This window comes from Lissotriton helveticus, chromosome 3_1 (genome assembly GCF_964261635.1).
Source record: "Lissotriton helveticus chromosome 3_1, aLisHel1.1, whole genome shotgun sequence".
Lineage (NCBI taxonomy): Eukaryota > Metazoa > Chordata > Amphibia > Caudata > Salamandridae > Lissotriton > Lissotriton helveticus.
The window spans coordinates 126479087-126501669 of NC_136061.1; the positions used below are offsets into that span (position 1 = coordinate 126479087).

General features: G+C 45.3%; 1 protein-coding gene across 7 annotated transcripts in view; it reads right to left on the bottom strand.

The window, feature by feature from the left end:
• Nucleotides 1-22583, bottom strand: part of LOC144822176 (GPI-N-acetylgalactosamine transferase PGAP4-like) — a 163158-nt gene that overhangs the window by 74067 nt on the left and 66508 nt on the right. For 2 of the 7 annotated variants that reach the window (XM_078679360.1, XM_078679361.1), the window contains one exon: nucleotides 1666-1897. The exons of 4 other annotated variants lie outside the window; for them this stretch is intronic. The gene's annotated coding sequence lies outside the window, so the exon portion shown is untranslated. The remainder of the gene's footprint in view (nucleotides 1-1665; nucleotides 1898-22583) is intronic. One more of the 7 variants, XM_078679362.1, reaches the window with a different exon arrangement.

A 22583-nucleotide genomic window follows, 5' to 3' on the forward strand; every position in this document is an offset into this window, starting at 1 on the left:
ATTTTTTAAATAAAACATTTAGTAAAAGAGTAATAGTGGCTGCAGAAAAAATGACTAATCATTGTCAGGTATATGTTAATTATGTTAATTACATATGATTTATTATAATTAATCAATAGTGATCTACAATGCGCCTGATACTTGTAAGTGTACCATACATTTCAGTGGAGCTTAGATTCTGCATTTGGAAGCGCATATGAAAAAAATTAGAAAGTATCTGCTGATTGCAGATGATAGCCTCAAACCGGAGATAGATTGTTTGCCTTTCCACTTCATCTTTGCCCCTAGTAGTTCAATCTGCTCATTTGTTCGTTGCATTTTTTGAATCCCCACTAGGAGCGGCCCGTGCAGGTAAAAGCGGTGAGGGGTGACAGACGACAACAAGGAATATTCCTCCTCATCTTCTGCCTAGTCTCCCTCCCACCCCTCTTACCTGCACGGGCCACTCCTGATCCCCACAGAAATTGAGAGCACTGACAGCGTGGTCAAGACTCTGTATAGAGTAATGATCACAAGTGCATGTGATGTATCTTGGGCTACACTGAAATGTTTGATGTCTATCTAACCCCTCACTCCTTACCTGGTCAGAAGTCAATGTCGGATCAGACACTCAGCTGGCATATAAGTGTTGTAGAAGTTCATGTCACTTATTTGGTCTCAATCAGAATGGTTCTCTTTCCTTGACCTAAGAGACAGTAAGCTTGCTGCTCCCACGCCAGTGAAAGTCATGTGATCCCTTAACAAACATCCCCCGTGCTTTCCCTGCACCTGATGGTAGGTCAGGAAACTGGGGTCAAATGGGGCGTGATGAAGTCTGGATGGACAAGTGCAGATCGGAGCATAGGTTACTTGAAGCACACCAGAGCTCAGGAACCTTTAGAAGGAGGGTCTGAATTATAAAAGACTAAGAAGCAGTTTGTGAGGTGTTCTTTACCGTGTTCTGCTTAATTGCATCAAATATTTGTCTGTCTTTGAATACATAATGAATGCAGCAAGAGGCCCATACTTTGAAACACCTCATTGTCGGTCCTAGGAGTACTGCAGCAACACATGTTGCAGGGCTACAATTCTGACTGGCACTGAATGGACTCCGTAGAGCTGTGATTTGGGTGTCAGAGCGGAACACAGTAAAAACTGGTTTTAGAATGTTGGGTTCTCAGTTATACACAGTCGAATAAAGAAGTGTAATATTAAGCTCTGTGTGTGGTGTAGTCATTGGTGGGTACCCGGGATGAGAGGACTGTACAACTGGCGACGAGATAGGGGATAAGTAACACAAAAAACAATGTGCCTTCTCAGAGAGTTTGCCGTGATTCAAGCAAATTGCTTGTGCATGCCACGTGTCGCTGTCTAAGTACAGAATCAACGCTTAATGCATGTGGAGTAAAAGAGAGCTCCAGCCGTTGTAAAGCAGTAGAAGAAATAAAAGTATTGCAAACAAATCTACATGCCGATGTCCATGAACCTGCTGGTCAAGCCTTACAAAGTGAACGCCCTGTGACGCACGATAAAGTTGTACATTATACAGAGTGTTAACGCTGAAGGCAGATTCAACAAGGTTGATGAAGCGCAGCTGCTGATACTCATAACTTGCAAAATAAAGCTGCAAACTGAAGCACTGACTGACAGAAAAGTAAGAACGAAGTATATTATCCTTGCACTTACCAGAGCCTCGATAAGCAGAGCTATTCGACCTCAGCACTGAGCGTGGAGACCCTAGAAGAAGCACAAAGGTTGTGATGTGCCTACTGAGCTGTCCGATACCTGAAGTGGCACACCACCAAAGCTGCCAGTTGACGGTTGTTGTTGACGGTTCAGAACAACTCCAGAGGTCTCCAACAAGTGAAGGGGCTCCAAGGTGATGTTGTGAAAGAAGTAATAAACAAAATTTTGCAAACTGGCAAGAAATCACATACGGTCAGATTAAAGAAACGCTGAACCCCAAATTCAATCCAATATCAAACGTTGACTACGAAATAAACATTTTTAGTCAAGAACATCAAAAAGATGGCAAAACCATTGACAAATTTGTGGAGAGACTCGATACACTCATCAAACACTAAGTTCAATTAATTTAATGATGAAGAAGCTGTATGCCTTAAAGTTATTGATGGATGCTGCTCAGATTCATTAAGACGCTGAATGCTGAGAGAACCTTTTAGTCTGGAGCGAATTTTGATGGGTGCCAGAACTGGGGAGCATGGTGAAAGTCAAGCCCCTGACTCGGAGGCCTGAGGTGCCCAGAGTGAATCAGTCATAAGTATAAAAAGTAAGCAAAAGAAAGAAGGACTGCTTAAAAGGATCAAATCTGGTTCCCCTTTGGACACTTGCCCTTTGAAAGTCATCAAGCAGTGTGGGGAGTCCCTCCTACCACCTTTGCTAGAAATTATGAACCTAGCAATAAGAGATGGTGTCTTCCCCTTGGAATGGAAGAAAGCAGTTGTAAAACCTCTGCTAAAGAAGGCCTCCCTGGATCCGGAAGTCCTGAAAAACTTCCGACCAATTTCGCTGCTTCCCGCCCCTGCGAAGATGCTTGAGATACATCTAAATAAGCATCTCGCCGCTTTCGTAGAAAGCTCGGGCTGCCTTGACTCTTCTCAGCATGGATTCAGGAGGGAACATAGCACCGAGTCGGCCCTCACTGTCGTGCTTGATAACATCCGCTCGACAGTGGATAGAGGCCAGACCACCCTCCTGGTCCTGCTAGACCTAACTGCGGCCTTTGACACCCTCTCTCCCTCAGTTCTTTCATCTCGTCTGAGGGATGTGGGGGTGAGGGACGCAGCTCTGGATCTTTTAACTTCCTTCCTCACTGGGAGGGAACAGAGAGTCAAGATGGGCGAGTTTCTATCTCCATCCCAGTCTGTGCTATGTGGGGTCCCACAAGGGTCGGCTCTTAGTCCGACCTTATTTAACATCTATGTGACCCCACTGGCCAGACTTATAAGAACTTTCGGGATGGAGGTAGTTTCCTATGCTGACGACACCCAAATACTCGTCTCTCTCTCCCATTCAGATGTGCAGACCGCCTCCAAATTTAGATCATGTATGGAGGCGGTTGGTCACTGGATGATACAGAACTCCCTTAAACTGAATGGGGAGAAGACTGAGGTGATGGTGTTTGGTGGGAACGAAAACATCTGGTCTTCGAATTGGTGGCCTGACTCACTTGGAGTGTGTCCCTCCCCCACTATATCCGCAAAGAATCTTGGGGTGATGGTGGATCCTGCCTTGGATATGAGCAGACAGGTGAATAGGACCATCTCCACCTGTTGGGGCCTTATCCATACCCTGCGAAGGATCAGAAAATATCTTTCGGCGCAGTCCAGAAAACAAATAGCTGTCGCGCTCATCAGTTCTCGTCTGGACTACTGCAATGCGCTGTATGCGGGGCTAAATAAGACCCTCCTGCAGCGCTTGCAAGTAGTCCAGAATGCCGCGGCCAGATTTGTTCTGGATGCTCCAAGTCGCTCATCGGCCACTCTGGCCAGAAAAACGTTGCACTGGCTCCCGGTAGAGCATCGAGTACGCTTCAAGGTCCTGTGCATGACATATAGGGCTATTGCGAGAAACTGTGTCTCTGGAGTAGGCTCTATCATCTCCCCCTACATCCCGGGAAGGAATCTGCGTTCCTCCGGGAAATTGCTTTTGTCAGTCCCTCGGGTGCGAAGAGCAAGATGGGCTGGTAGGGCCTTTTCCACTCTAGCTCCTAAATGGTGGAACGATCTTCCCCTGGATCTAAGGTCCTTACCCTCCCTGCAGACTTTCCGCGGTGCCTTAAAAACTCACCTTTTTCTGAAAGCCTATGTGTAAAGATGCCTGATTCAGAATTTCGATATTATTGTTAGGCACCTTGATACCTGCGGGTTATTGTTTTTTGCGCAATATAAATTTTCTATCAATCAATCAATCAAGGACACATGATTAAATCTACACATAAAACAAAGCTATGTTTTAGATGTGGATTTTCGTTTCCACATGAAGGTAAATACCCGACCATTGGACAGATCTATAGAGGCTGTGGGAAAGAAAACCATTCTGTGACGGTGTGTAAAGCAAAGGAAAAAGTGTGTCATGGCACAAAGACAACATAGCCGCCAGAAAATTCCAGAGGCAACGTTCCACGCACACCCACAAGGCCAAGCGAAGCGGCAATATCAATTGAGGCAAACTGACACTGAAGGAAGTCGATCGTCATCTAAATCATTGTCAAACAGTTCTTCCGCCTAAATATCAAGGTAAAGTGAGAAAGATGTTTGTATCCCGTCAATGTTTACCTCAGAGAAATGTGCGCATGTCGGACTAGCTGCATGTGAGGGAAAATGTCAGTCAAAGAATAGGCGTTATGCCAAAGCACCCAAGTCATAAACATTGTCCGAAGATTACATTGAAAATAAATGATTGCACGATACATTTCATCATCAACAGTGGTGCATCGATACAAATAATGCCTGTAGAGAAATACAATTAATTATCTCCATTGTAACGACTTACACCATTTAAAACCAAAGTGTATGCATAGGTTACATTTACGCTCATAAAACAATGAAACGCAAGAAAACAAAGTTTCAAGCACCTATCCATGTATTTCAAGGTACAGCTGTAAGTGTGAGACTAATTTCTGTGAATTAGAACATGAATGCTCATCACGAAATATTAAGTCAATTCCCTTCATTATTTCATGGTTTAGGAAAGCTTAAGACTATGAAAATAAAGTTGAATATTAAACAAGATGTCCGTCCTGTTGCTCAGAGACTAATTGCTTTTCATTTAAAAGAAGCTGTTGAAAAAGAACTTGAATCATTAAGTAAGCAAGACATTTTACAAAAAGAATCTTTTTATTGAGTTTTATAAATAAACAGCAGCATAGACATTGTGCATTATTTTCATGTGTCATCACTGGGGTGGGGCCCCGTTGCTTAATACATGTACAATACTTTGACTGCAAACTTGATACAATGAGCACTACACGGAAACAAGTTATCACAATATCAGACAGAATCCCCCATGGACATCGGGACCTTCACTGGACCCCTCACCCGTTCCTCTGTAGGAAGGCCACCCAACCATATTTTGTCCCATTTGAGTGGACACCCCCTTCCCAAATAGATTGTTTTTTTCATTTGGCATACACCAGTCCATGTCTAGTTCCCATCCCACCATAGTTGGAGTCTCTCTTGCACCCTACAAGCGTGCTAGATTGCGCTTGGCCACTGCAAATCCAAAAGATAGCCATATTTTCGTATTTCTCAGCGGTGGACCCTTCCCCTATATGTGTAGAAGACACATTTTTGCTGAGTCTGGGATTTTCACCCCCATGACCTCCATGGCGACCGGAAAATAGCACCGGGAGAGCGAGCATCCTTGTCGGGTGCCGGGTTAACTGGGAACAAGTCAGAGATCCTACCATTCATTTGCAGCCTAGCCGTCATCTGTATACATGAGACGGATTAATCGTACAAATTGAAAGCTGAGGCCAAGGCGCGCAAGAAGAGTGAATAGGAAGGACCATTCTACAGAGTCAGACACTTTTGTAGCGTCTAGCATGACCATGGCTGCAACGAGCTGGGGTACCACAATGCGCATAAAAGCAAACATTGTGTGCTAGCTGTATGCAGTGAGGCGTCCAGGCATAAATCCTGACTGATCAGGGTGAATTAATACCGGCAAAAGGGGGAGTAGGCGATTCACCAATAGTTTGCCCACATGAATCATTTATAACAGCCTGTAGGAGTTGCACTGGCTTGCCGGTTTGTACGGCTTGAGAATTCTGATGATGATCACCACGCAGTCAGGTGTAGTGTTCCCACTTTCAGTATGTTGTTAAACATTGCTAGGAGGTGTGGGGTCAAAATGTCTGCATACTCCTTGTAAAAGGTGGTGGTGAGTCCATCCAATCCAGGTGCTTTATCATTGGGTAAGCTCTGAATAACTTGATGCACTTTGTCTTCTGTGAAGGGAGACTCTAGGTAGAGCTGGTGGGCTCGGTTGAGCCAGAGCAATTGTATGGTATCGATATATGCCGCCAATTCCCCATCGCTCAGCACTGGAGTAGCAGTGTAGAGACGGGCAAAAAAATCTGCCACCGTTTGGAGCATGCCGTCAGGCGTAGTTTGGCGCTCTTGGCTCTCATCTAGTACCTCATCAATATAACCAGAAACTCGGGCCGACGAAGGAGCTGCATCAATGTCTTACCGGGGTTGTCTCCAGCATAGCAGAAGCCGTCACTTCGCGATGCAAATATTACGTTTCCCATAGGGGCTCCTCATCACATTTTGAATATTTAGTGCATATGCTCGCCATGGAGGAGGTACTTTTAGTAGCAAAGTACTCATTCAAGAGCCTTACTGTCCCCTTCCAGCTGAGCAAGCTGTGCTCGGATCGCCTTAAGGACACCACCCTGTTTTGTGATGCAGATTCCGCGTATAACTACTTTGAACGCCTCCCAAAGAGTGGAGACGGACTGGACAGATCCTGTTTTGGTTGCAAAATAATCTACAATCGTGGTGCGAACCTCGTCCCGAAAGACCGAATCGCGCAGTGCTCCCGAGGGTAGGCACCAGTTGAAGGCCTGCGGGACAGCTAATGGCATGGATAATTCCAAGAGTACAGCAGCATGATCCGAGCGGGGTAAGTGTGTTACCGCTGTAGTCCAGGTAAGTGCTTCTCGGAGGAGTAACCAATTACCTATCCGTGACAACGCACCGAGTGCCGCCGTGACACAAGTGCCCTTCCTACAACTTGGATGCTTGTGCCATTTAACGTCTGTTAGGGCATTGTCTCTCTCCAGGAAATGTAGTTGTGCAGCCATGAAAGGACTTGGTCTCCATGGGGCACCTAAGCGATCTATATTGGGATCGAGGACTACATTGAAATCTCCTCCCTAAATTACCGCACTGTGTCCTATGCCAGTCAGCAATTTCCACACATCTGAAAAAAACTCTGGTTTGTAAACGTTAGGGCCATAGATTGAAGCGAGAATGACAGGGTGTTTGTAAAATGTACCCCCAAGAAGGATAGATCGCCCCTCACCATCATGTATAGTTTGGGTAGGGTGCCATGAGAGGTCTTTATTGTTATATAGCTGTGCCTCATGCATAGTTGGAGAAGAGGGAGACGTGGCAGAGGTGAGCTGTTATCTATAAGGTGAGATGTAGCAAATGTTAATGTGGTGTCTGTTGAGATATGCGTGAACAAGCCTAGCCTTCCGCGGGTCATATAACCCACAAACATTCCAGGTCAGGCACCTAGTTGAAGTCACTGCGCTGTTAAGAGGAACAAAGGTATTCTATGCTGAATATTAACTAAGCATGTCCATAGCAAACGCACTAAGCTTTGGCTCATGAGTGTCGTGACAATCATATGAAGTGTAGCCCTGTGCCAGGAGGAAACTATACAGGGAAAGGACAAGTAATATAAACCCTTCAAACCTATCTGCCCCACACCCACATCAACTGGGGACTTGGCTGAACACACTCAACCCACCCACCACCCAATTTTAAAACCCACAATACAGCAACATTTGTGGACTCATCCTTGGAGGCCCCAGAGAGCCGGGCGAACAACCCAGTTGAGGGGAAACTGGGTGGCTGATGTGGGGCATAGGTACACCAAATAGGAGCGGTGCGGGCGTCTGATGTAGAGAGACTATGGCGTGGCCTGAGGTTAACAACTACCATGGATACATTTAGTGATACGCCAGTGGCCAGTTAGTCTCCCAGTGTCAACTGAGGAAAGAGAGAGAAGTTGGCACGTCCGCTGTCAGCCATGGTCAACAATAGCTAGAACAGCTGGTGACTTTAATTGCTTTCGCTAAGGTAATCCTCCTACGGTGAAGCCAGCGATTTCCAGGTAGTTGTTTTTCAGGCTGTAATCTGAAAGGCACATTTCAAGGCAGCCTTGGCGTGAGTGAAATGGTGGGGCTTCCCCCCCATAGAGATACATATTCCCTGCTATATCCCGCAAAGTTATGTATCTTCTGCCTTCTGTAGTAGTCGCTTGGCTGGGCGGAATTCATGGCGGGAAGCCTGCACTGCCAGTGTGAAGTCACAGAAAAACGTTATTTAATTGCCTTGATAATGAAAAGTGCGGCACTCTCGGGCCTGTCGGAGAACTACGCTGTGATTACAATAGTTTAGAAGTTGTGCAATTACAGGCCTTGCAGGAGCGCCCGTGGGAGGCCTCGGTCCAAACGATAGGTGTAATCTTTCCATAATGAAGACCGATGAGAAGATGTCCCTGAAGAGGGACTTCAGCATTGTTTTGGCGAAATCCTCCATTTTGTCCATCGTGGTGGAATCCTGAACACCAAGAATATGGATATTATTCCGCAGAGAGCACACTTCCAGGTCTTCCGTTTTTTTGTTTAATTGTCTCCAACACTTTGTCCAAGCGGAGTAGGTGATTGCAGCAGCCGTCTGTGTGTCATCTGCATCTGAAACGCTAGCCTTGAGGTGGTTCAGGCATTCTTCATGTTTGTCCACCCTCTCCTTCATCCCGTCCAGACGACTTGTGCGTAAATCTATCTTGGCATCAATGGCCTGAAAGCTGATTTTCACGTCACTGAGGATCTCTTTGAGATATAGAACTTGTGACTTGTCACTTGAAAACAGCCTTGGACCGGCGTGCCTCCATTTTCCCCATGGCGTGTCAAGCTGCAGTTTAGGTGGTTTCAGGAGGATACCTCTCTCCAGAGGCACACCTGCTGGCTTGGTCATGGAGAGCTGGGGCCAGAGACTCCCCCTCGTTTACGCAGGGCTAAGACGTGCAAACCTCGAGGAGTCTAGGCTGCCACCCAGACGGGGCATGTCGAGCAGCGGTATGTGATGTCACCATGGTGGCCAACAGCCCCTCCCTCCTAAGGACTCACCACACCCCTTCCAGAGCAAGACCACCAGGGGGGGCACGAGCATACCTATGGCGATAGCAGATGGGGGATGTCCAGACAGGTATGATGGGAGAACCTGCTGTCCTCCATTCCAGACAACTGCCACTCACTTAATCTTCAGTGATAATCTCCATAAGCAGGCCTGTGGCGCATGGCGGTCCAGCAGTGGGGCTAGTCTCCCGGCCCGCCACACCCCAGTATTCAGGGCAGTCAAATGAGGGCACAAGCAGGCCGGCAGCCCCATGTGCACTGAGCAGGGGTGGGGGAGGGGGGCTCTCCGCAGCAGCACTAGTTTACTCTAGAGAAGGGGATTCTACGGTGCTGCATTCCCTTCATCCAAAAACAACAGGTGATGGACAGAATGCAGAACAATGTCATACATTCACCCCAGTACAGAGATCTGGGCCTAAATCCATCATTTTTTTGCTCACCATGCCTTTCCAGTTTGAACCCAGCTATATGCAAATCAGTCTTGACCCTGTGCCCCATGGGAACAGTCTAGCCCGAACTGCCAAGCCAGGTCCTCCATGGACTGCATTCCCTTCATCCAGCAGGCACAGCCAGGTATGCGGTCGCTCCATGGTGTGTAGGCCCCAGGCGCCTTAGAAGGCGGTGCACCAAAATCCCTCGAGATTGTGGCCTTAGAGCCTAGCTGGTTTAGGCCATAATCAGCCAGGCAGCACCCTGCCCTGCAACTAGCGCAGGCAGGCTCACCGCCAGATCCTCAGAAGCAGCAGGGCGGACAGATCGCATCCATCTCGGCCCCCCAAGGTAGGCGGACTGGGGGCTCCTACATTTGCATGGAGAAGCCTTCCACAACTCTCCTCCAAGGCTGGGGATGTACGGTCCAAGGCGGCAGCGTCTCCCTGCAGCGAGGCAGCACACACACCCAGGCGCCACGCAGCTATCTATGCTGCCAGCAAAGTCCCGCCACTCACCTGCACCAGTCAGACGATCAGTCTCCAGCTTCACACAGGGTACACCCGACAGGATCGTTGGTGGACAAGGGATCCGGTAGAGTGAGGCAGCACTCCCGGCTCGACAGACGGAGACGCTCCGAGAGCCGCAGGACTCCCTGGAGTTCACCATGCCCGATCACACCCGGGCCACAAGCAGCAACACCAGTCATCCCCTCAGCAGTTCACTGGGACATACCGTCGGAAAGATTGCGGATGGTTCCCAAACACCGCCAGTTAATGCTGTACATTCACATTGTCCAGCGAAGCCCCCTTACAACGCAACCGTCTTGCAGCTGGGCTCTTTGGCGCCCCCTACAATGTTCTATTCTTCGCATGGACATTTCCGCAGTCCAGTACATCAGCCATCTGTGTGGCACCACATCCAAGCCTTTAGCGTTGCTGGTGAAACGTTTTGGGGGATTCTGCCTTATCAACAAGATCTCAGTCCAAACAGAGTACTTACTGGGCAATCTCATTTCTATAACAAACTAGCACTCCCGTCGTTTGTGGGATTCCAGCGATTGGAGACTTCATCCCTCAGTGTTCCAGTCTCTGTCTCACAAGTGAGATTCTATCAATATCAATCTTTTTGCTTCCCCCAATTCCCACTTATCTTGTTTTTTCAGTTGCTGTCCAGATCCCCTAGCCTTAGCTACAGATGCAATCTTGCAGGACTGGTTTCATTTAGTCAACTACACTTGTCCTCCTTTTCTCAAAATTAGCAGAGTCCTGGCTCTGGTCAGACATCAACAAGCTGTTCTGGCAATAGTGATTCCGTTCTGGCAATCACAGGTGTGATTTCCTCCCCTTCTGGAACTGGCAATCGACTTACCAGTCCTCCTTCCGTCCATTTCCAATCTTCTTCTGGATCCTCTAGGCCAGAGGTCTTCAAATTGTTTTAGGTTGAATCGGGAGATAGATTGCCACCTCTGCCAGAAATGGTTGAAAGACCCAGTAACTGAAGTGATCGTTGTCCTCAGGAAAATACTTTTGAAAACTGTCCCTGAGAGACGTCAGGGGATTTTTTATTATCTCAGCCACACATGGAAGTTCATCCTCAAGAGCATCTACTAAACATGGAAACTGCACAAACAGGCCATCTTCAACTAGTCTTCTGTTATGTTATGTTAATTTGGTATTTATAAAGTGTGCGGCTACTCCCAGGAGTGTCCCGGGGCAGAGCAAAAAAACACAAAACAGCCGCAGAAAAGACTCCCAAGGCAGAGACGGCAAAAAACTGAGCAAAATTTTAGTAACAGGAATCAGTAGCTGAGCCTCAGAGTCCATAATTCAAGCTTCTTCTTGAATGCAGTTATTCTTTTATTCATGGTAAAGGAAGTGATGTCAGCTCCATGCAGAGACAGAGTCAGGGAATTTAATTTCTCTAAAATGTCAGCAAGGTATGCTAAAAGCACAAGCCAGTGAGGATTGCATAGTTGTTCTGCTTTGCAGGGGTTCAAACACAGAAGAAACTGCCGTACTGCATTCCTTAATTCAAAGATGCGAGTCAGCACTTTCCCCGGGATAACCACCACACTTATGTATGAAACAGCAAGCCATCATGCTCTGCTTCCATTTCTGCACATAAAATTGCAAATAGATGAGCTCTTGTGGGATGGGTCTTTATGAAATGTACTATTTTTATAGCAGAATTCAGCACATCCTCAAGAGTCACTAACCAAGTTTAGAACAGCAAGGGCTTCCCGGTATATCATACAGTGGGTCCACAGTATATGTGGAGCTACTTTCAACACGTTAGCTTCTGGTATTGACAGAGTGCATTTCTCCTGAGGCGGAAGCCGGGAGCACCATTTCTTGCTAACTTTTAAAAAGTGTGTCTTTTAAATATTTTGCTTGCTTACTTTGCACATCCCACTTACCCCTTCCCGATTATTCATTTTGCCTCTCCCTCTGCAGCAGATTAGGTGCTGTTGAGGGGAACTGACTGAAAGCTTAGCCGCCATCTTAGGGGTAGGATCTGGTTGACGGTGCAGTTGGCCGGCCGCTCCCACCCCTGTCAGTATATGATGATTACATCATCCCGGCCGCGCAGCGGGCGCGCCGCCGGCATGCCGAAGGCGCGCCAAAGGCAAGCCCATCTGCGCCCGTCCGGGACCCGGGGCCCATCATTGCGCCCAATTTCTAACCTACTCCTCTATACAACTACATGCTTGCCAAGGTAATTGGCTTCTCAGTGTTCCCACCCTGGCCCGAATTGAATATCTTGGCATATTACAGCCAATTCATATTTCATTATTGTCTCCCACGTCTGGACTACAGACATCATCATCGTCAACTGCCCATTCAGAGTCTCCCTCTCAGCCCCTTCCTAGCCCTCCCGCTGTGGCTACGGCCTACCTTCTCAATACCCGCTAAGCGGTCAAACATCAACTGGAGCTTTTTAACCTCCTGGACACAGCCAAGCCTGATTTCCTGTTTCTGACCGAAACATGGTTCTCACCTGAATCCTTGCCTGATGTCCTAGCGGCCCTTCCTGACTCTTATTATGCTCTCCGAGCCGATCGCCAGGATGGGAAGGCCGGAGGTGGAGTGGCTATGATAGCTCGCTCTAACCTCCATTTCCAACTCCTCTCCTACCCCTCTATCACTGCAGTTGACTTCCTAGTTGTCCGCTCTGTCAATCTAGCGGCTCCTTTCACCTGTGCACTTTTCTATCAACCTCCTCAAGCCATGCCCTACTTTATTCCAGCTATGCAGGAATTGCTGGCCACCTTGGTGGTCAACAATTCCTTTGTTCTGATACTGGGTGACTTTAATGTTTGGCCTAGTGACCCTCGGGAGAACCACACATCTAAAAATGTTACAGACTCTCTTCATTGCTTAGATTTCACTCCTCAGATTCACCTTCCTACTCATACACACAGTCATATCCTTGACCAGATCTGGTCAGCCAACTTAACCATTTTCTCTCCCTCAGTCCTTCCTTGCACCTGGTCTGATCACTCCTTGATCTCCTTCTCCCTCGCACTTGGGGCCGTCAATAAGCCCTCCCTTCCTAAAAACGTTTGGGCTCGGAATTGGAACCGCGTGGATCCGGCTGCACTCTGCTCTTCCCTAGCGGCCTCGCCCCCCTGTTTGGCCGATGCCTCCCCTGACTCTCAGGTGGCCGCCATTAACAGCTGGCTCTCTGCCTCCTGCAACTTAGTTGCCCCTCTCAAATTGGTCAGAACGTGTCGCTCTCACGAGGTTAACAGATGGTTCACTAACGATCTTAAGGCTCTCAAACTTGCACTCAGGCAGGCTGAACGCCACTGGAGGCGCGGGTACTGTCCCACTCTTAAGACACAATACTTGGCTCTCCTCCGGGATTATAAAAAAGCCATTCTCTTAGCCAAAACGGAATACTTTTCCTCGAAGATTCTCCTTGCGGCAAATAAACCCAAGGAGATCTTTACCATTGTCCACGACCTAGCAGCTTCTGACAGAGCTGCTCCCAAACCAACGTCTCTCAATCCCTTTGCAACTCCCTCAATGTTTATTTCATTGAGAAGATTGCTACTATCAAACGCAATATTCCCTTGCCTTCCCCTTCCTTTTCCTCTCCCCAACTGCCTCCTACCTCTTCTTTCCTCGACCAACTCTCGCTGATCTCCAAGGAGGTCTTTTTCACTTTGCTTAAGAAAGTGAAATTGGGGTCCCCCTCCGACTGCTGCCCTGCCTACATTCTGAGGGAGGTTTTTTCCAGCTGCCCAGAACCCCCGTTAACCCTCCTCAACACTTCCATCACTCAGGGAATTGTCCCAGATTCATTCAAATCAGCCACAGTTATTCCTATCTTAAAAAAACCTGGGGCTGATCCTACCTCTCTCTCCAATTTCTGACCTATCTCTTTGCTCCTGTTCCTGGGAAGGATCCTGGAGAGCCACATCACCTCCTGTCTTTCTGCTTTTATCAAAGAGAACCATCTACTGGCCTCTCATCAGGCCGGCTTTCGCCCAGCTCACTCGACGGAATCTGTCGTCCTTTCCGTCCTGGACGAGCTCAGGAGAAGTGCTGATATCAACTCTCCTCAGGCCTTGGTCCTCCTCGATTTGTCCGCCGCCTTCGACACAGTCGATCATTCCATTCTTCTCGATCGTGTCGGGGGCGCCGGCATTCGGGGGTCAGCTTTGGCCTGGCTTACCTCTTTCTTACAAGATCGCACCCAGGCCGTCCAGCTGGAGGGTTTTTCTGCCCCCTCTTGCTCTGTCTCTTGCAGGGTCCCCCAGGGCTCTTCTCTTTCTCCCCTTCTTTTCAATCTTTACATCTATCCCCTTATAGCCGCTCCGCAAAAAATGGAGGTCACGATATTTAATTATGCAGATGACTTTCAGCTTATCTTTAACCTCTCTTCTTCCCCTGATTCTATCTTTAAGTTCCAAACTACACTGTCGTTCATCTATGACTGGATGAATCAATCATTTAAAACGCAACCCGATTAGACGGAGTTGGTCCTTACCGGTGGCCCTTCTAGCCCCTGGACCTCTACCTTCTGGCCTCCTGCCCTTGGCTCCCCTCCCCAACCCTCTGTCTCTGTTAAAACTTTGGGTATCAAAATCAGTCAAGATCTCACCATGCGTCCCGAGATCAGCACAGTTGTTTCATCTTGTTTTCTGTTGCTCAGAATCATACGTAAAATCTCTCGTTTTTTTTCTGTTGAAGCCCTTAAACTCATCCTCCTGGCTATGATTTTATCCCGCCTGGATTACGGCAATGGCCTGTATGTAGGTATTCCGGCTTACGAACTTCGGCGCTTACAATGAATTCAGAACCAAGCAGCACGCCTTATCTATACGCTTCCTAAGTCCCATCGAGTTACCTCTCTGTTAAAAACTCTTCATTGGCTGCCCATCCTGGAGCAATCTCTATTCAAGATGGGTTGCCTGATCTTCATGGCCCTGGCTGGCACTGCTCCAGTCTTCATCAACTCGAAGATCAGTGCCTACGTTCCCAGCAGATGCCTTCGCTCCTCCACTCAGTCCCTCCTGAGCGTTTGGAGGCATGAGGTTCTCCACCCTTGCCCCCCACTTCTGGAATGCCTTTCCCTTTTCCATCAGGTCCACCCCCACTTATATGGACTTTCGTAAAGCCCTAAAAACTCATCTTTTCTCCCAAGCATTTCCATCGCAGTAACCCTCCTGTTGCCCCTCAGTGCTGTCATATCATAGCGCCAAGAAACCGTTTGGTGTTAGAGCGCTTTCTAAAACTCCTCAACTTCAACTTCAACTTCTGGTAAGATTCCAACACAGTTTTCCCATTTTAAGCCATGGATACTCAGGTCATTGATAATGTCAACCAAATCGGATCCTGTTGCTTGCCCTTTGATTTTGGCTTGCGAAATAAAAAATCTTCCAATAATTGTGTTTCATAACAGTATCTAACATACGCAATTAAATGGGCATCCTTTGACACATCAGTTGCTTCATCAAACTGCAACGCAAACAAGCTTGATTTCTACCGGGCTATGAGCTGTCCCTGGATATCTTCTAACATGTCAGAGATGCAGTGGCAAACTGTTGTGTCTGAGATGGGTATACTTTTGAAGTTCTCTGCTGCTTTTTCACCAAGCATTGTCCTACCCACGTCGAGCAATGCTGGTAGAATCACTTTTTCTCCATCTACAAAGGGCCTTTTGTTTTTGGCAATGTGGTATGCTACTTGGTATGATGCTTTTAATGCATTTGCTGGAGTATTTTCCACATGTTTCACCACTTCTTTCTGCTGAGTTACCTCTTGCAACTTCCTGGCAAAAAAATCTCAACTTTTTCCTGCTAGAGACCCATCTTTCGTTTCAAAGTGACGCCTTAGTTTGGTTGGCTTCAAGCTGTCGTTAGCTAAGATCATGCCACAAACCACACACTGCGGTCTACTTTCTCCACTAACAACAATGAAGATGAAACAACAGTCCAAATAGGAGGCATCATATTTCCTTGTTTTTACAGCTTTTCTCTCTCCATCTGTTTCTGTTTCAGCCGTTCGCTTGAACACTACCATCTTTTGGCAGCAGGAAACGATCCATGTCAAATGTTTGCTTAACCTAAGATACAAAATTCCGAAGCTTCATGTTCATGAACAGTGCAATTTTACAGCTGCATGAGGTACAGCAGGTTTTTAACTTTCAAAAATATCTTTTTATATTATAAATAAAATTAATTTGGATAAAATAATAATTTTGTGGTACGTGGATAAAAAGTAATTCCAGCACATCCAGGCTTTAAGTAGGTGCTCACAAAATTGGTGCAGTATGTATATGTTGTAAACCACTGATGAGGCTCTGCAACTTACTTGTCCAAAGGTTATTGAGGGATAACTTCAGCATTGCCCCTTCACCTATCACTAAAAAAAAAAATGCATACCTTCTTTACTTCCTCGGATGTTCCTGCTGCTAGAATAGGAGTCCTCTGCCTAGCGAACAAGTGGCTTTTTCCCTTGCAATGAAGAGAAAATGTTTGAGAAATATTACTTGCATGTTGTCAGTATGTTTTCGTGAGACATCATGAAAGCTCTCCCGAGATCAGAATCATAGTGATGGGCAAGGGAGTGAAAGACTTGCCTAGAAGTTACCTTCTTAAGGGCAAATAAAATATGCCATTATCTGCAAGTTATTAGTTTGAAGTCCTAATGCCTGGTTAGATAGTCTGACAGACTCAAGAGGTTGTACATAAGTGCCATGGGCCCTGGCCTTTGATTGTAGGCCTGTGCCATATTACAGAAGGACGGCCAGAGCAAAAATGCACTGGGAAAAAGAACGAATTTTACAGCATCAACAAGGGTTCATACAATGTGTGCTGCTGAATGGCATCTGGAAAGGGACATGGAGGGCTCCTGGGAATACTCTGTACCGCCACGCTGTGCCTTTCCTATGCCAATGCTAAGATTCTATTAGTTAAGGCACCACCTTGATAAAATTGGCAAAAATTTGTGCTAAAAAGTAGCCCAAATGTAATTCAATATTGCAAATCAAAGGAAGGAGTGGAAGGGACAGCGTCAAGCAGGTCGTAAATGGAGATTGGTTGCTGGACAATCTTACACAGGTGATCTGTGCAGAATGTCTGCTCCTGCAAACTGCTTACATTCTCTAGGAGTCCTGGAAGGGACAGTAGTACCCTGAAGCGTAGCAAGATGCAAGCAGGGGAAATGGCCATTTTGGCTGCTATTCGGGTAGTGCAATGGAGCAATTACAAAGTGTAGTGTAGTTCCTATATTCCCAATAGGCTCTGCGCATTGGAATAATATAAACAGCAGTGTAGACGTAGGACTGAGGTCGACTAGGTCTCTACTGACTATATTAGACGTAATTAGTTTTGCCAGCTAGCTCAGAGGTCACTATAAACTTTCTCGAATAAACAAGGAGTTTAACTTCCCTGGATAGACAAGAAGGGATTAGCTTCTGACAACCATAAACATGATAACTTTGCTCCCTCAGAATAAGAGTGTATCTCTAGAGTCGTGTGAAAACAATAGACAGCTATTTCACTCAGTCAATCGTGCATACTTAGTTTCACCAGAGTGCAGAGAATAGAGAGACGGGCGTTTTTAATAAAAGGTGTTATTTATTGAGCAGTCTTCCTTCTCATGCAAGAGAAATGAATTGCCACAATTGCAATACTTATAATAAAGTAAAGTGCGTACAGTAAAAGGAGTATTATGAAATAATACTGTAAAAGCATTGATATGGTTTCTTAGCCATATGATACTTTAAAATGGATAAAATATATACATACATATATACATTGACTAACAAACTCAACTAGTGCTTCTAAATACGCCTACCCCGGTGTACCTGACCTAAGCCTAATACGTGGGAAGGAGTAAGTAAGTAGCAGTTTAAGTTAAGTTGGTTTTTGCCAAGAATCTGAGTCAAGAATTCTCTTAAGGGTTTAGTCAGCTCCGTACCTGGGTAATAGAAAGCTGGAGGTCTGGTATCTCTCTCTCAGGACTCGATATCCCAGCAACCCGCAAGGGCGGCTGAAAACACCGAAGCTGGATTTTCTCGGCCGGAGAAAAAGACAGCGTCTTTCTCAGTGCGTCAAAAGGGAGGGGCGGCGTCTGTGGGCTCTCGCATCAGCTGGGCTCTCGGGCAAGTAGATAGCCGCTCTGCTCCAAACCACCGTGTGTTTGCTTAAGGCAACGTTGGTATATTTATACCTGAAAGGTGCCGGGTTTGACGTAAGGTTGGACATAAGACGTCAATAAAGAGGTCACTAAGAACTGCCCGTTCTTTCAGTGTTCGCAGGAGTTCTAGGACAAATCAAAACAGAAGCATCGGGATTTCCCAGGTTGCTGGAGGTTTGTTTTGTTTAAAGAACTCGTTGTACTCTCTAGGAGCCTGGGGAAGTAGCCTTGCTTAATTTGAACTGCATGGGCTACGACTAAATATGGATATGATTCTTATGCCTTTATAAGGATATTATTTATTATAACCACATAAGGGCATAAATCAGGAATATCGAATTAGGGTCCTAGATAGAAATACAACACCCACTCCACGATCTAATGTCCCTCATTACTAAAACTAAGCAATAGTAAACATATAATGGTGCATGTGTTTTCCAACCCACCCCAAAATACATAATTCGCATTTGAAATGGTATATGGTAAATACACGAAAAATGAGTATTGGTACTGTACGCTTTTCAAGCAGTGGTATCATTCAGTTAAAAATGCATATATATATCAGCTGAATGAAATGCAAAAATTACACATGAAATGGCTCTGAATACAGAAGAGAAGGTCGAGACCATTCCATCACATAATAATACAAATGTTGTACATGTGCTAGAGGCTGAGGTAAAATATTGTCTCTAGAGTCCCTAAAATAGAAGCTCTGTTCTCGAAGAATAGTTCTACTTTAAGCAGAGTACTCTGTGCCAGAAAAAGGTAAATATTTTGGAAGTGGAAAAAAAATAATTTCGCTTTCAGGGGAAAAAATAATTCCAAATGTTTTCAGTAGCTTTTGTTTATCAAAGCTGAAGGCCGAATTCAGAGTTCAGGGAACGCTGTGTGCTTGTTAAAAGTTATTCTTTTTGTTCAGGGGAGAACATCATTTCAGACAGACTCGCAAAACATTGGTCTACAGCATCAGGTGAAAGTTCGACCAAGTTTGAAAATGCCGCAACAGTGCAGTCGTGAGAATGATTGCTATCATCTATGTCAGGATCAGCAATGCTCACTGAAGGTTGTACCTGTGTGATGCTGCTCTCATCTCGTACTCCACTGCCACATACTCGTAGTGGTGAAGTCTCAACGAATGCCGTCATCAGAATGGGTAGCCACTGGGGACAACACGATGCATGAGCCGTTACAGGACCTAGCAAGGTATCTGTATCCATTGGTACTGCTGATTGTAGTGTAAGACAGACGTCCAACACGCATTCTTCTCCGCATAGCATACATCGAAGCACAGGTAAGATGCAATTTTGCCAGATAGGTCTGAATGAAAGAAACCAGGTCATATTCAGATCTCTTAGCCGGGCTAATCCGAGGACGTTAGTTATGAGGTCCCGATAGTGTATAGCTAGGATCGTTTCTTCCATCATTGCTGGAGTCTTGTCTGCGGCTTGGTTTGCCATATCGGAGCAGAAGAATCAAAAATAAAATTCCTGCTACGAGTCCCAAAAGTAGCGGTAGGCCGCCAAAGACAGAATGGGCAAAATTGGGGAAGATGCCCAGAACTGTTTCAAATGGTGTTAACAGTCCCGAAAAAATTGTCTTAAATACATGTGTGATGCCACTGGTATCTGACATGTTTAGGATTTGGCTCAACATTTCTACGAAATGCACGGGGCAATTTGTTGATAAAAGGGTATGTATCCCTGCCGTTGTCCTTGCAACTTGCAGATCATACGTTTCTTTAGACAAGGTCAAAGGCACAGTTGTCTGTAAAAGAATAGACTTAATTCTGCTTAAAGTATCAATTCAAATAGAAGAGATATTCAAACGAGGCCATATTGCCGCCTCCATATCTGGGTTGCTGTTTGGATACAATACTTGCATACAGCAAGTGACCATGGAACTAACGCTGACGAGATAGGCTTTTCCTGGCACCATGCCACAACAGCTGTGGTCATTTATTAGAATATAGCTCCCGTTAGAAAGTTGTCTAAAGAATGGCTCTATCTGTGTTGCAGGAGTGCCGTGCAGGTGACATGAAAGGTTATTCGAAGACCCTTCGCAGGCTCTATGCAAGTTAATACCTTGACACTGAAGTGTACCGCTTAGTGATCTTTTACAATTTTTACCACTAAGAAATACATTCTTTTTCTTTTCACTGTAACGTGTGTGTATAAGGTAATTTCCATGTTGACTTGATGTACCCTTTACCCAACCTTTCATACTGGCCCGCTGGTATATATTCTTGGCAATATTTAAATTGGAAAGCTGTTATCGGAATTGTGATTATTCCGTGTATTATCCATTCAATGACAGGTCTTTCTGACATTGTCAATGGTAATCTCTCAAGTTTTTCAATGCTCAGAATCGTATAGTCTGCTCCTTTTTGTGCCAAACTGATTTGTTTATCAGTAAGGTTAAAGTTAGAGAATAATGACGTTGTGTTGATTAAACGCAATGGTATGTAGCCTGAACGCAGATTTTGCAACTTCCAGCCAAGCTGTACAATAGAACGTAATTGGGACTGACCATGTTGTAACGTTAGTAAGTCTTCCTCTGTTATATCAATAGCAGATGATACAATACTGTCCAGTGAATATATTCTGGAGGACAGAGTCGTTAACCCATTGTCCACAACAGAAAGAGATTTTTTCAAATTAATACAATCAATTTCTCATATTTTTTCTGCTGTTTCAATTTGCGTTACTTTCCAAGCCTCGTTGTACGCAGCGTATATACCGGCCGCTATGAAACATTTTTGATGCTGTTTGCGTGGTCCCAATATGAAATCACGCAAGTCAGCACCGTCTTTAAGTAAAGCCAAGTGTTGCTTAATTTCAGCCAGTGTGGATTTCTGTAGCCATTCGAGGCATAGTTTCCCTACACTGTATGTTGTAACTATTCCTGGATGTTGTCTCTGGGAGTGTCTTGGGTCTGGCCTGTTCAGTTTTAACCCCTGTATTTTGTTCAGGAATCTATCTTGACAGTTATTTGTGTCTGTGGGCCAGATCAACCATTTTTTCCAATCAGGATGTGTTCAGTTTTGGTATAACATATGGGATACGTCTATCTCCATATCAGTAGTGCTATTACTATCAGGTATGGGCTTTGGAATAGACGGTTTGTTTAAGTCCTTAATTTTGGCTAGGCTAAGATAGGTTGTCTGTTGAATGGTGTCATTCAAGAATATTAATTGTTCTGGGATCATGCAGGCTCTAAACAATGCTTCTAAACCTTGGACCTGCCATTCTTTTGTACCCCAGATGGTTTTTGTTTCAATGTTGTTTTTCCAGAATTCAAAACCAAATGTAATCATTTTTCCATAAAATGTTTCAGAATAGATCAATTTAGTATTTGTCAGCATTGTTTTCATTCCTGTCTTATTTAACATTTTAAAATAAAACGTTTCTGCATCACTTGTGTTAAACCCTGAGAAGTATGGGAATTTCTCATAAAATGTTTCCGAGCTGCTTTTAGGTGGTGTTGCACAATGTTCCCATTGATTATAATTAAAAACATTTCTAGGTTGAGCAGATTTATGCAAATAGTGATGACCAAAGTGATTATAACAGTACATTTCTTCATAATTTGATGAACCCTGTAAGTAATCATGTTCTGTAACTTTTCCTGACATTACTAAATCTGACACCATATTATTAATATTTTCAAAGTCCCAATCATCAGAGAAAGTACTTGGTTTTACAAAGTCACCTAATAAAATCTTGAACTGATGTAGATATTTCAAGAGCTCAATCGGGCCAAAAATGTCGAATTCAGTTCTGTCCCATGCTAACCCACCGGGTATTGGATTGGCTGTGACGTTCACTGATGATAGTTCTCTTTTCTCGATGTGAGGTGACTTGTGAGGCTTTAGGACCAAGTTGATGTTCTAACTTGCTGTGTCCATTGTACTGTATTTTCCTTCAATGAATTTTCCCAAACAAAGAACCATGATGAGCCAAAGCAGGAGGAAAGTACACCTAACACAATCCAAAATCCAATCCATGGAGAAATCAGATAGGTTTCTTTGAGTTGATGAAAGAGTTCGGTTACTTTTTCTTTGAAAGTTTTTGTTGCTGGCGTTTCTTCAGGCTCGCTTGGATCTTCAGAAAAGTCATCGAAATTGATGAAGTAGCGAGATGCAGTTCTGTCAATTGTTGGAATTGCTTCCGAATTTTCTTTAGTCTTTGGATCTTTCTTGGAGACATTAGTATAGTCCGATGCTACATCATTGTAGACAGGTGTTTCTTGACGAACTGTTGCAATTTGGGTTTCAAGAGGCACAAGTTCCATAGCAAATTTTGGTACTCTGCTATTTCTTGGGAGCCCACTGGGCCTACTACTTATTATTGGCCACATGATTGTGGTTTTACCAGGTCGATGGATACAACTCGGTTCTCCTTTTTACCAGCAAGGGGCGGTAGTACAACTGATCTTGTTCCGCTGACAGCTAAGACAGGTACTGCTTTTCTGTAAGAAGGCCCAAATTCCTTCTTTACCGCGATCTTCTCTCTGACCAGATCCCCAATCTTTGGAATCCAGACAGGTCTTGCTGGGACAGGTGGTTTTTCTTCAGTGGCTGTTGGCTGTTGCTTTAACTTTATGTTGCTCAGGTGTTGTCTTGT